The sequence below is a fragment of the Equus przewalskii genome, chromosome 21 (genome assembly GCF_037783145.1).
Source record: "Equus przewalskii isolate Varuska chromosome 21, EquPr2, whole genome shotgun sequence".
In the NCBI taxonomy this organism is placed as follows: domain Eukaryota; kingdom Metazoa; phylum Chordata; class Mammalia; order Perissodactyla; family Equidae; genus Equus; species Equus przewalskii.
In genome coordinates this window covers 34,044,278-34,056,822 of record NC_091851.1, presented here as the reverse complement: position 1 = coordinate 34,056,822, position 12,545 = coordinate 34,044,278, and the positions used below count along the sequence as shown (strand labels likewise).

General features: G+C 37.7%; 1 protein-coding gene across 1 annotated transcript in view; it reads right to left on the bottom strand.

The window, feature by feature from the left end:
- The window catches only part of STK4 (serine/threonine kinase 4), an 87,201-nt gene that overhangs the window by 41,086 nt on the left and 33,570 nt on the right, over positions 1-12,545 (bottom strand). The window lies entirely within an intron of this gene.

The window sequence follows — 12,545 nt, the reverse complement described above, 5'->3', positions numbered from 1 at the left end:
GGTTTCCAAATACCATTCCCCAGTAAGAGGAACTAAGGCTTCCTAAGAGAAACAAGCAATTCCAGGTCCAGGACAGGAAAAGTACAAAGTAGGCCCGGAACATCTTTTTGCGCCAAAAAAAAAAACCAAGTACTCAAAACCTAAAGGGACATATCAAAAAGACACAGAAGCCACCTTGAGGGGTTCCCACTGGTAAATTTTGGGACACTTTGAACATCAAAAAAAATACACTGAACAAAAAGAATCTATGAGCTCAAACTAATAATCTACAGTGAAGGGGGATGGGAGAGAAGGAAAAAGCCCTTCCTTAGAAAAATCACACTTGACAACTGTATTGTGGTAAGAAAAGGGAATATCCTCTTTCTTAGGAAATACATACAAAACAGAATATCTCCTTTCTTAGAAAATACACCCTGAATGTTTGAGGGTAAGTTGCATATATCATGCACCAACCTCTCCTCATTACTTCTGGCATTTCACGTCTGTTTATCCAGCCATCTTTATATATGCACAGAGAAACGACTGAAATGAGTTCGTCAACAAAAATGGCAATTCTGTATAGAAATAACAGGAAATTTAAAATATGTTCCCCCTGTGGAATTGTTACAAAAACCATAAAGATAATTTTTTTAAAAAGCATCATATCCAACAATAAAAATTGTATAATTGGTGCAATATACTTCTGTGATGCTTTATCAATTCCTTTCATTTGCAATATAGGTAGGTTTTAGACATTAAACTCCTAAACCAGGGATGAAACACCATAGTCTAATTCTAAACCATGTCATAAAGATCAAAGAAAAGTCTGTTAAGCTAGAGTATAGTCATTCATTTAATTCTATCACCGTCTAGATGAGAAAATGAGAACATGTGTTTTCTTCATATTTGAATTCTTTCTATTTGATGATGATAGCACTTCGCAACACCCTTAAAGATTTCTATTATGTTTGGAGTTAACACACAAATTATTCTTTGTCCCTTTCAACAACTAAGGGTCACAAATAAGAAACTCTACCTAAAACATCCTTTCTTTCATCTTTTGATATCAACACCAGGAAGCTGACAATACCTAATATTTATTAGAAATCAAAGTTCCAAAAACTATAGTGAATTTTGTAATAAGAGTAATTTTAATCTAACCACATATTCAGGCATAAGCTGGGAGTAAAATTCACACATATATAAGAAACGTAATTGTAGTGAAATGATTAGTTAAATGGTGGGTGTATCAGATTACAAAAAAGCTGAAGTTGATTTTGGAGACAGAATAATACACTAGAAAAACACCTATCCTGGGGTTCAAAGATCTATCCTGGTGCTCACTAAGTGATCTTGGGAAAACCACAGGTTCCAATCTACAAAGAGAAGCTACTGGACCGGATTATTTCTACTGTCCCATTGCAGCATTGAAAATTCCATGATTCTAAGACTCGACGGTAGCTTATGAAAACATTTATGCCCAGTTACTGACAACCATTCAAAAGAAGTTCTTATCTCCAGAGGGACTGTGACACTTAGATGTGTATGGGCATAAACCAAAGACCAGACCAAACTGCAAAACAGTTAAGACTCAAGAAATATTTGTGACAGGACTGTCTGCTTCTTTGCTTCTTTTTGTTGTGGTTAGTGCTGTTTTTTGGCTTTTTTAAACAGATGAAAGAGATGACCAAATTTTCCTTGGCCCAAACTGTAATAAAGATATTATCGAGAGATGCTTGTTATAAAAATGTTTTATATAACTAAAGCTGAAGAAATAAACAAATCAACTGGTAAAGGAAGCCACCTCAACTGGCAAGAAACAGTAGGCATTCAAAAACAGATGAATTTTTGATCCCAAATTTAGTGATTCCAGAAATTAACTGCCTACACCACAATGATTCTTTCTTTAAGTGAGATTGCTTCACTGATGGATTAAGTTTATATGGAGGAAAGAGCCCTCCTATTGTGACCAACATGTCCTTAAGAACACTGTAATTAAATTATAGCACTTGTTCTCGGTCTAACTTTATAGGCTGAGATGTGCATTACTATCATAATTAGTACCTAAGATAGAATGTTTGCAAAAATGGCCACAATAATTTCCTCCCAGTACCCCTGGTATCCTTGCCCTTTAGTAGCACCATCCCACAGTGACTCTGGGCCTGGCCATGTGACTTGCTTTGGCCACTGAGACAACAGCAAAGGTATTGCAAGCAGGGACTTGAAAAGTGCTTGTGCGTCCTACTACCATGTAACAAACCTGAGGGAGCCTGCTGGATGATGAGACACCATGTGGAGAGAGGCCCTGGACAACAGACTGCCTTAGCTGAGGCCTTCATAAGTCAGCCAGCCCCAGCTGCTATCGCACCAAGTGACCACGAAGTTTTGAGGTGGTTTGTTATGCAGCAAAAACTAAGCGATACAGTGTCTCTCTCTCTCTTCCTCATACACACACTCACACTCCGCTCTATGTCTACAAAAAGCGTTCCATTCTTTGGGAACTCAGGTTCAAATTCAACTAACATTTATTGAATGCCTTCTAAATTTCAGGCTTTTTACTAGATGCTTTCACATGATGGTCCGATCCAAACTTCACGAATACCACGTAAATAAAGAAATAAAGTAGGAGGGACAAGGACTGGTGCTTATTAGGCACCTCCCAAGGGCCAGACACTGTACTACTTCACTTAAGCCTCAAATCTTTTGAGGTATGTATCTCTATTTCCACCTTTAGGTGAGAAATTTGCCTAAGATTGTGCGCCTAGCTACCAACAAGGACAGGTTTTGAATCGTAATCATCCAGTTTAAGACTGGTGAGCTGCAATATCTCATATTGCAAATTCTCTAAAATCAAATGGAAAATTCTTGACATGTCAGAACTGCCAGGAAGCTAAGTGCAGAAAGAGTAGGGGAATGGAATTTTCCCAGTAACCTTATCTTTGAACTCTTCTTTCAGCACTCCTGACTAGACGATCAAGTGTGTTGGACAGCCTGTCAGGACTGCAAAGTGTAAGAGAATCATTCCACGCTGAGTAAAGGCAAAGCCGTCCCCAGGGCTTCAGCTGGCTGCTGGGCTTTTTGTTTCAGCTTGAGTGAGGGCATCCTTTCAGAGGTATCCCAGGAAATGAAGACGTTCAGCTGAATGATAATACCAGAAACCTGAAGCCATAGGGAGAATGCACTGAAAGAAAAGTCAAACTTTGAGAAGAGCCACGTCTTGTTCTGATGCTTTTATCTGATGCACGAAATACATGAATTCCCATGCTGTGACTGGCCCATTTTTCTTTGTAAGCAGTATCTGGCAAGCTAAATGGACAATCTGTCTAAGCCCACAGACAAAGGGGTGAATTCATAAGCAACTGTATCCTACATTTATTTTTCTTTGAAAAATGCTATGTAGAAGCAAAAGGACCCAACAACACAAATGTCCATCAACTTATGAATGGATAAATATAATGGAGTATATCTGTACAGTGGAATATTATTTGGCAATAAAAAGGAATGAAATACTGATACGTGGTACAACATGGATTAACCTTGAAAACATTACGCTAAATGAAAGGAGCCAGTCATGAAAGGCTACATATTCTATGACTCTATTTACATGAAACATTCAGAATAGGGAAATCTGTAGAGACAGAAAGTAGATTAGCAGTTGCCTAGAGCTGAGAGGTGAGTGGGGGGGATGGTAAGTGACTGCTAACAAATTCAGAGTTTCTTTAGGGGGTGATCAAAATGTTCTAAAATTAGACTGTAAACAAAATAGGGTCTATTCATATAATGGAACATTATTCAGCCATAAAAAGGAATGGAGGCACCGGCCCAGTGATGCAGTGGTTAAGTTCACACGTTCCACTTCAGTGGCCCAGGGTTCACTGGTTCAGATCCTGGGTGCAGACCTACACACAGCTTGTCAAGTCATGCTGTGGCAGGTGTCCCACATATAAAGTAGAGGAAGGTCGGCATGGATGTTAGCTCAGGGCCAGTCTTCCTCAGCAAAACAGTGGATGATTGGTGGCAGATGTTAGCTTAGGACTAATCTTCCTCAAAAAAAAAAAAAAAGAAAAAAGAAAGAAAAGAAAAAGGAATGGAGTACTGATATAGGCTACACGGGTGAACCTTGAAAACATTAAACTAAGTGAAAAAAGTCAGACACAAAGGCCACATTTTGTATGATTCCATTTATATAAAATGCCCAAAATAGGCAATCCATAGAGACAGAAAGCAGATTAATAGTTGCCTGGGGAGAGGGGGAGGGGGTAATGAGAAGTGACTGCTAATAGGATTGTGGTCTCTTTGGTGGGTGATGAAAATGTCTGGAATTCAACAGTGGTTATGGTTGCACAACCTTGTTAATATACTAAAAAACCCACAGAATTGTAACTTTAAAATGGTGAATTTTATGATAGTGAATTACATCTCAATTAAAAAATAATAAATTTTTTAAAATTAGAATGTGGTGATGGTTCCACAACTCTGTACATATACTAAAAGCCATTGAATTGTATCCTTTAGATCAGTGAATTATATGTGAATTATACATCAGTAACTCAAAAAAAACCTGAAGGATCCCTTTCCTCTACTATTTACCACTTTTATTTCTGGATTCTTACATGTAAGCTGTCTTTCAATGTAGCCAAAGTAGTCATAACTGGGAAGGAGCCTGATCAAAGACTGAAGCCCACCTTTTCCTTTGGAATGACCATCCACTAGAGTTAAGCTTTATTCCCTTCCATTTGAAACATTCATTTTAAAGACTGCCACTAAGTAAACCACAACGGTTAACGTACTTTCCTTAATTTCTCAATAATTACTCTTTTCTACCTTCATAGTAATTAATTCTGTTTAAACTAGACAACTGGGCAGTCTGCATTTTCTTCTCTGTTTCACGCATGAATATTTGCAAGAAAAAAAACTTGACTAATCCCTCAAATATTTTCTTCCGGCTTGGAATAATATGCCTTGCCGTAGGGTTGTTTTTGGTGTTTTTAATCTAACATTTATGATGTGTGTGTGGCTTTGGTTTTGTTTTTGTTACTGGGCACCTAAGTGCTCTACATGCATTAACTCATTTAATTACACAAGCTATTATCCAAGTTTCTATGTACAGCCATAGATATTCCTTTGACTGCTCTTTGACTAAGAACTGCTGGGATCACATTATGAGGTTCCCTAGAGCCCAGGAGAAGGTTCCCCGGGGGCCAGCTGGAATAACTCTTCAGATAACCAGTTTTGGTAATTGCCTCTACCTAAACTGATTGACTTGACTTCTGGGCAATGGTGCTCTAGTTCTTTTCTGGTGATCTGCCACACATCTATTCAGAGAGCTCTAAATCCAAATTTCACAGGGTTACTAACTAGAGCAATAGAGGCAGCACATCTGAAAAGATACAAAAGGTTCACAGGTAAGAATGATCCATATCTTGGTTACTGCAACAATTTCCAAATGGTCTCACCTTTCAGTCTTTTCAAACTTTGCACCACCCAACTGACCCTCCTAGAAAACCACTTTCTCACATGACTTTTCTGGTTAAAATCTCTTTACACCACCCAACTACCAATAGAATCGAACTCACATTTCTTACTCTGGCATTCAAGGTGCTCCAATACCTGGTCAACACTCACTTCAGCCAAACTGAATGTTCAATATTCGAGGTGTCTACCTCCTGATTTTGCACCTGCCTGGAATATCCTCCTCCAGCCTTTCTGCATATCTAAGTCCTTGCTTTCCTTCTCACACAATCTTTAACACTTTTCTGTACCACTTACCCAGCATTTGGCCTAGTATTGTATTAGCTTCTTATGTAGAGGTCTTATCTTAGCTCCTCAACTAAGTTATGTCAACATCAAATACCACTATCTGAAGCACCCAGGGTAATGCTCCAGACTTACAAGGAATCAGAAACAACAGTTACAGTACAGAAGGCACTCCGCAAATTTTAGATAATGATAACGACAAATGTCATCTTCCCCCATTAACCTATAAATTCCTGGTCAGCAGTAAATGTCTCATTTGGCTTTTGTACACTGCACAGTAATGACACATAGTGACTACCCAATAAATACTTCTTGGTTGGTATTAAATATTTATTTCTAACAAATACTGATTCCAAGTTGATATTTTTTAGAGCATAAACACTTAAGAGAATCATCTACTTTTTCTTTATAGACCCATTTAAATTGATCAAAAGCATCTTCATTTTCTTGCTGATCAAGAACAAGCAGGTCAGAACAGCTTAGAGCACCAGAGAAACACATTCCCCTAACTGATCCAAACTGATGGATCTGCCCCTTAGGCAAAGAGCCAAAGCGTACCTTTTGGGACTCATCTGCCTTTGCCTGTCATCACCCACCATGCTACTGCCCTCTCTTGGAAAATACACTTCCCCCATTGCTATTCCTGGCTCTCCTTTTACCAATTTAACTCTAATGGAGCATCTTGTCTTCTCAAAAATAGAGGCCTTGAGCCCTTCGCCCAAGTCACACTGAGCTCTGGTACTTTCATACCCTAATATGTGGTCTGGCAGGGTGTTCTGAATGAATTTGCAGGCACCACGTGTCTGTGTTTTTTGGCTCATCCCAAAAGAATCAAGAATGTTAATGGTTTCCAAAGATAAAAGTGAGCCCAACATCTGGACACAATTAGAAAAACTGCACAAACAATTAGGATTTAGTCTCCACTCTGGCAGGATGACCTCAAATTCTTTGTGCAACTGAGAGAAAGGTCTAAGGACCAAAATGTCTGCTTTTCTATTGTAAATGGAAGAGGGAGCTTCCTCTCACTCAGGAGGGAGCTTCTGATAAATGCACAGTGAACCACAGCGATTATCTTTCAGAGATGGAAAAAAATCCAGTCAGTAACAAATTCCACACATTAAGATAACGTCTGAAAGTTCACAAAGGAAGGCTCATGTGGATCCAAAGTCTAGCCTTCCTTAAAATCTGCCATCTTGTATTTTGAGCTATTTAACAGATTTTCAAAACATCTATCATCTTATTGCCAAGGAATGTGAAACACACACACACACACACACACACAAACACACTCTCCCTCTCTTCTCTCTCTCAGCACATTTTTAAAACATCACTGAAACTGACAACTGACGTTCCTTTAGATCAACCGTTTTCACGCCTGTACTCAGACACAGAGGTGGCACTTACGGAACACCATTAATACAAGGGTGGAAACTAAAAAACATAAAAAATATAACTAGCAAGAGAAAAGGAATTAGGATGCAGAAAAGTGCCCTGGTTGAAGGAATTTTTAGGTCTCATGAAAAAGCTACTGCCACACATTTAAAGATGCATATACTTACTAAACTCCTCATAATTTTTAAGCATTTATAAGCATTGCTAAGTATTTTACATACATTATCTCATATCATCTTAACAACTCTACAAAGTAGGAACTTTTTTGCCCCATTTTTTCAGACTAGGAAACTGAGGCTCAAAAAGGAAATAACTTGCTAAAGCTGACAAAGCTGATAAGATTCTGAGCCAAGTTTCAAACCAAAGACTCTGATTCCAAAAATTAAGGTTCTTTCCACTACTCCTTTTTCTTTCCCTTACCCCTACTGAGAGATACGTTTCTAACAAAACTAAATGTTTTAAGTTTTAGCTTTAGTATGTATAATTAACTTAATGCTATTTGAAATTCCCATATGATGCTGGCTGTGAGTGGTAAGGACACACAGACACTTAACAGTCTCTGATGATACTTTTAAATATTGTGAGGGAATCAGAATTAGACAGTAAGGCTACTGTGGTAAAAGAAGTGTTAACATACCTGCCGTACTTTATGTCCTATTTACCGTCCTTGCAAATGTCATCATCTGAGTCAGAGAGAATGAGATAGAGAACACACAAGGGAGGCAATGTTATACCAAGCCCCTTCAAACAACTGCAGGTGGAAAGAAAATAGGCTGTGAGTCAAGAATTTCCATCTTATGCAGCTCCAAAATTAGTATCTGATGGACAGCGTTGAAATAAAATCATTTCAACAAGAGCCTGCACTTTGGTTTTAACATGAGGAAACTCTCAGCAATAAAAGGTGCCTTCATGAGCTTTAGGACTTTCTGGGGAACTATAAACACAAAATGTTTCTACCACATAATAGTATCACAGTAATGTACCCAAAACATGCTTCTGAGTTGCCCTAACTTAATTATGCCACTATGCTTTGAAGTTCTATTTTAAAGACATTAAGGCAGCTACTGCTCTAGAATAAAAATTAGAAATTTATGAACAAGTATGAGTTTTAAATAGAAAATCATCCCCTCACTCTCTTTAGTTCACTGAGTCTAATTTGAAAGGCGTGAATCAGTGGAAACAATCTTTCAGTTCAGTGGTCCAAGTTCTGCCTCCCCTTGGCCTACTACACCTAGAGATGAGGACAGGGAACCGGTTGCTAGGCATCTCTTGAGAATGCAGTAAGGACAAGAAAACTATGACATCACAGCCAGAGTCTTGGGAGGGAGAACTGTTGCATACAAAGTCTTTAGTAGATGGGGCACATATTATAAGTCGCCATCCTTTGGCTGGTCATTTCCTGTTTGAGCCAGAAGCATTTCAATGCTAAACTAGAAATTTGTGCAAATCAAGCTATCTCAGTTGCTCCAAGATTTTTTTTGTTGATTATCTCTGCCTCTGGAAAAAATCTTCCTTTTGCTTTCTAATATACTTTATATTTGATATATTATCTAAATATAATAATATACTTTATTTACCAAAATATTTTTAATATGTTTTTGAAAGTGTGGATTCTTTTTATATATCTAGTATAGAACTACAAGTTCTCATCTTAGCTCCTGAATGTTAATGCCCTATTTGAAAATGATCAAATTAAACATAGGAGAAATTACCTTTCTTTAAAAAAAGATGTTTGCGGGCCAGCCCCCGTTGCCTAGTGGTTAAGTTTGGCGTGCTCCACTTCAGTGGCCCAGGGTTTGGTTCCTGGGGACAGACTTACACCACTCGCCTGACAGAGGCAATGCTGTGGCAGTGGCTCACATACAAAAAGAGAAAGACTGACAACAGATGTTGGCTCAGGGCAAATCTTCCTCAGGAAAAAAAAAAACACAAGGATGTTGGCTTGAGAATGAAAAGGTGAAACCATTTTTCTGTATATTAAGACACACCAAAAAAAAAAAAAACCATGTACAATTTGATATAAAACACAAAGAAGACAATATATACAAAATTTAATTATTTTCACAGCACTACTAATGGTATTTAATGGCAATATATTACTTTGAATGACATTACATTAGAAATGATTAACATTATCCTAAACCTCTGTGATATGCTTGATTTTCCAAAGCACATATTTCTATCAATACTAATGACAGAAATAATACCTGAATCGGTTAGTAAAACCTGACACCTCAAGATACCATTTTATTAGGAAACTCTTAAGTGAAACTCCTTCAGTTTATGAACTACCCTAAATCAGACGCTTGAGGCTTATTTCTAAAAACCACGTTCATGAATAGGAAGAATTATCATAAAGATGGCAATTCCGCCTAATTAAACTATGTATTCAATGCAATTCAGTCAAATCCCAGTTGTATTCTACAAAATTTGACACACAGATGCTAAAATTTATATGAAAGAATAAGGATGTAATTTTCAAAGAGTAATCTGTGCTGAAAGAAAAATAAGAAGGGGAAAGGGAATTTAGGTCAAGGAAGGCCTGAAAAGATAACAGGACCAAAGACCTGAATGAAGGGAGAAAGCAAGTCTTTCAGATGGGAAAAATCAAATTAGATGACTATAGCTCACATTATAAAGAAAATCAAATTCCTGATATATTAAAGAAAGTCCTAAATATGAAAAGTAAAACTTCACAACTTTTAGAAAAAAAAAATAGACTATTTTTAAGACATCTAGGCGGCAAAGAATTTCTTGAAGAAGACGTAAAAAGCATACTGTATAAGAAATTCAGACAGATGTAACTTCATGAAATAAAAGTTGCCCTCCAAGAAATGACCCTGAAGAGTTAAAAGCCCACGTCACAAGCTAGGAGAAAATATTGACAAGCACATAACTGACAAAAATTAGTATCCAACATATAAAGAACTACTGCAAATCAGTTTAAAAAAAAAGACAAAAAAAAGGAAAAAGGGCAAAGGCTATTCCCAAAGAAAGCATTAGACTCTTGTGTAGTCAACAGAGAAATAAATTAGAAGAAAACTAAAGAGGCTAGGCAACAAAAGCTATAAATTGTCATTATTAATATTTATTTTGATACATAAAATAACTTTCCCCAAGTCAATTCTGCATAAGAATTTTAAGTTTTATCTTAAAAACTTATTCAACTACTTGGTTAGGGCCATTTTAGCTGGTGATAGTTTCAAAACTATAAGCATGGTAAAATGCTGCAGAAAGAGAACATCAATTCTGGTTAAGGTCTACCAAGAAATCTGGGAAGAGAAAGGAAAGGTTTAAACTATTTTGCGATGTTTTGGCTGACCTCAGTCTTATCTGAACTGTGCCAAGTCTGAGGTATCCAATCTGCTACCTAAATAAAATAAAGACATTGTCCTAGTGTTGCTGTGGTTACTTAAATCAGATTTTAAAATAAATAAAGATCTTGATATAGAATAAAGCCTGCCATGGTAAGGGGATTGTGCACACAAGCGGGAACACAATTTTAACTCATAACCTATCACAGAGCTCCCTCTACTGGCCCAGAGCAAGTACAATGGTCCTAACACCAACAGAGACCCTCTCATGTCACTTCAGGAATGTGCCCTTCAGTTCTTGGGAGCAAACAAAGTTCTTCCATTGCCCTTATCAAAAACAAAACAAAACAAAAAAACACCACTTATGTAGACAAATAGCCTTCCAAAGTTCCCAAACTGACATTTTATGCAGACATGGGTTTTCAAAGTAGTGTGGGCCATGGTTCACCTCTGTAGTTCTTACTGGTGTTCCTGAGTCTCTTTTAAAGAAGTCAAATCTCACCCCACTCTAATCCCCTCCCTCCAACCACAATCTGATCCTTTACTGTAGATTCAGATACACACAACCAAAACATACTGCCTCAGATGTAACAATGTCATTATCCCATCAACAGAGGCAGGTCCCCTTTGAAAACCATTTGCCCTTTGAATCTAGAAATCCTGGGGGAAACATAGCTAGTTATTCAAACAACCAAGAAGGAGAGGGATATTATTGCCAATGTATGGCCCATAACATAAGCCTCAGTCCTGGCCCTCAACAACTTAACAAAGGGGCTCTGCTAGGAGCAGCATAATATAATGGTTAAGAGCATGAGCTCTGAAACCAAACATATCTGGCATCAAGTCTTGGCTCTTCTATTGCTCACTATGTAATCACGAGCAAGTTACTTAACCTCTTGCTTAAGGGATTCAGTTTCTGCTGCTGTAAAATGGGGCGTGGCTATACTTACTACACAGCACGGTCCTAACGATTAAAATATGTGAAGTGCTTATAAAAGATAAAGCACAGTGCCTGACATATTTTAAGTGCCTAATCATTAATGATGATTAGAAAGTTATCTCTCCTCCTGAGTATAATTTTATATGATAAATAATTGTTTCTCAAGAAAAAGATATTTCTGAAATCTCCTCAGAAGCCAGTACCAGTCTTACCCTGAATTTTGATGAGTTTTATTTTACGGATCTAATACCCACTAATGTAAGGGTAGGCTTCCAAAAGAAATCAGAAATTCAGGAGAACGAAAAGAACACAGACTCTGGAGTTCTTTCGATTCCCAGATCCACCACTTCCTAGCCATGTGACCATGAGCAAATAACAACTCTGAACCTGTTCCCTTATACAGAAAATATAGAAACATCATCGTCAAGACGATTGAATGAGCTGATGCACTACAGGCCTCCCCTCCTGCTCCAAACACATAGAAATTCTAGACTTAAAAACAAAATAAAAACATGAAGTGCTCACAACCAGGGCAGGAAGATGGCAAAAACAAGAAAGGAACCCAGAGCACTGAGCTAAGTGACCCAATGGGAAAACCAAACCACAGAGACTAGTTTTAATGCTGATGTAGGAAAAGGAATCAGGATAAAGACAGAAGTTAAGACATATCTATAAAGAGGGGCCTAGAACTCAACTCCCAGCATAAAGACAAGAGCCAAGACTCTACCCACAAGCTAAAGGAAGGACATGTCTTAGGAACGGCTTCTGCCCATGTAAGGTATGGAAAGAGTTAACTTCTAGAAATATAATTCCCTTTGCTATACCACAAGCATGCCTTAGAAATGAGAAATAATCTAAAGACTGCTTTGGAGAGAAATACCCCTTAAAGCCCCAAAAGGATACTATACGACCCAAGGAACACAAGAGACCACCAAAGACAGCACTTTCCACTGAAGATAAGCTCACAAATAAACATCACAAAGCATGAGAAGTCTAACAGCATGAGAGAGAGCAGACACAACAAACAGCAGAAATTAGACCCAAGGTACTCCAGATAATAGATTGATCTAAAAGATACCTTAAAATAAAGACATTTATAATGTTCAAAGAGATAAAGGAATAAAATCTGTAAGACAAGAATAGGACATTACAGAAGGAGAAAA